Here is a 2705-nt window from a genome sequence, read left to right as displayed (position 1 = left end):
AGTTTAATACTGTGTTTTGACGATAATCAATTTGATTTTTTTTTTTTTTTTTTACGCTTGAAATAGCTGGTCTTCTTTCACTCTCAATGGAATATATATATATATATACCCCAACAATCCAGCTTTATGGATTTCCCTTTACTTCTTCTGATGTTTCCAATTCAAGTCTAAAATTCATTGTTCCATGGGTGGTTTGAAGGGCCATGAGAATTAGTAATTGGAGAATATCCTATTCCATGAAGCAGAGTGCTTCTAAGTGGACTCACTTTCTTAGCCATCTATGTGTCAATACCTGGTATTTTCTAAAGCACTTTGTGTTTTGCCACTTTCATTATAAATATGATTACGCTAATGGAATTCTTTGTCATAATAGTTGCTCCACTTCTTTTCAATCCTTAAAAAAAACACCATTATACATATACTTGGGAATTTTCTTTTGTGAATGCATTATTGATTTGAGTAGGTGGTTTTGGGTCAATTTACTATTTTTTGCAAAATGTTTTTGAGTATATGTTGATAAAATTTTCTGTATTGAGCTTTATTTTCTTTTCTGTATCATAAATTGAAAGATGTATCTTGGAATTAAGTGGTGTGATACGTTATAACCAGTAGTAGAATGTGGGGCTTCGTTGTCTTGGGCTACCCCAAAGATGGAACTCTGTGAATTGCATTTGCAACAGATGGTGAAGTCAGCTGTTTTGTAATTCTAAAGGGATTTATTCAGCTTTTTATGTGACAGTTGTTGGTTTCTATAACTTCAACAGTTTACTGTTGGCTTATTATTTTAATATGTGCTGTTTTAGCTGTGTTTCTTTTGTATCTGTAATTGAGTTTGTGCACACGCTTAGATAAGTCTTAGGTTTGGAACTTTGTAACTGAGTTTAGTAGTGTGTTTTGACGATAATATTTTTTGAAGTGAGTTACATCTTCAATATTTTAAATAGATATTAAAATGGTGATAATCAATTTGAATTTTTTTGTGTGGAAACTGAGCTATGGGTTTGAATTTGTTTAGTGGAAACTGAGAGAGGTGGAGTTATCAACTTGCTTTCATTACACAACATTCCTGATAATCTTAGCGAAATTGGTGTGGAGTACGTTGAGGTTAGTTTTTCAGTGTTGTTTAGTTTTTCAGAATTGAATATTGTATTGCTCAACAACATTATTTTTGTCTTCAAACACATGAACATATGGACATGCAAGGTATGATGCAACTGACACATTGATTAGAAGATACATTATTAGATAAGATACATTCAAATACTTGCAAGGCTACATGACTATAACTGAAAGTAACTGCATAAAACAAAATGGAATTCTTAAATCAATTAGAGGATTTAGTTTAGGCTTTTGCTTTTAATATCTGGGTTCCTTTGCCTCTATAAATTACTGGTCACTATGGAAAAAATGAGTTAAAGTTAGCTAACAGCAGCAACTATGGTGATGCAGGTGATTGTTTTTTCATTGGATAGAATCATAAAAAATTTTATGCTAATCTATTTAATTCTTGAAGAAAATAACATATATAGGAAGAGTTCTCATTTTTTTTTATGAGGGTAAGCTGCCTGCTCTCACAATCAAATTGTTTGATGATATGAAGGAGATTAAAAAAGAAAAATTTGCACTACACTGCACTGTTTCATTAAAATCTGCACTACACTACACTGTTTCAAACTTTCTGTACTGCACTATTTCTCTTCTATTAATGTTTCTTGGCTAAAAATTGGATTCTTACTGTTTTGCAGGTAGGGATTTAGCATTTTGATATCTGGCTTATTTGGTAATACAACTACAAGACGAGGAAAGTCAGGTATTTACCAGTCTTTCCTTTATTTTGTACTATTTATTGCATATTTATTGGTAATATGTTTGTAGAAAGAATTTGAAATTGGAATATGATTGCATATTTAAGTTTCTTGGTTATCTCAAACTTGGTTTTATGTTTGGGTTAATTGTTTCATCTCAAGATTTCCATTGTTTTAATTACTTCTATGTACAATTTGTATTTTATCAAATAATCATGTTTTTATTTTTATTTTATTTTTTTTAATTCTAAGTTAGTATGTGAATGCTATATTTTTCTTCAATTAAGAAGAAAAATACAACTAAATGACTATAATCTCAAGTATGGATGGGAATTCTACTCCGTCAAGAAACTTTTTGACTCTTTTGAAGAAATTGACAAAGCAATTTAGCTTGATAAAATGACAGAAGTACGTATTCTTTAATTTAGCAAAATTAAAATATGATATTTAAGATGTATATGTTGTAATACATTCCTCAACTTGTTCTATTGCTAGGCTTACATCAGTGAAACTTGATGTTTAAAGTAATGTGCAACTCACACCAACATCTGTACTCAAGGAAAACAAAAGGGCATATTCAGGGACTGCTACAAAGCAACAAAGGAAGAAGATACAAAAAACACTTTAAAGTTGTCTTTCAATCTCTAAGATTTTCTATGCATAATTTGGTTTTAATGGATTTGTGATTTTGGTACTAAAGACATAGTGGAACAAAGGAAATTTTTTTGCTTTTATGCACAATTTGGTTTTAAATTGAAACAAGAGGAATTAAACTCTTTTATTTAGTTATTTGAGGATACAACTCTACTTCAACGTTTTTTAAATATTATGAATACAATGAATATTTAGTGGAAGTCATGAAATAAATGTAATTGAAAAAAAAAAAAAAAAAGCCATAGC

At 29.9% G+C, this 2705-nt stretch overlaps 1 long non-coding RNA gene across 1 annotated transcript; it reads left to right on the top strand.

Moving 5' to 3' along the window:
- The first annotated feature begins 771 nt into the window (after nucleotides 1-771).
- Nucleotides 772-2429, top strand: LOC115988622. Its single transcript, XR_004091594.1, has 3 exons — nucleotides 772-1104; nucleotides 1746-1810; nucleotides 2301-2429. It is a non-coding gene; the product is annotated as an uncharacterized LOC115988622 (long non-coding RNA).
- Nucleotides 2430-2705: the final 276 nt, after the last annotated feature.

The sequence above is a fragment of the Quercus lobata genome, chromosome 5 (assembly GCF_001633185.2).
Source record: "Quercus lobata isolate SW786 chromosome 5, ValleyOak3.0 Primary Assembly, whole genome shotgun sequence".
In the NCBI taxonomy this organism is placed as follows: domain Eukaryota; kingdom Viridiplantae; phylum Streptophyta; class Magnoliopsida; order Fagales; family Fagaceae; genus Quercus; species Quercus lobata.
This window is presented reverse-complemented; position numbering and strand designations above follow the sequence as displayed.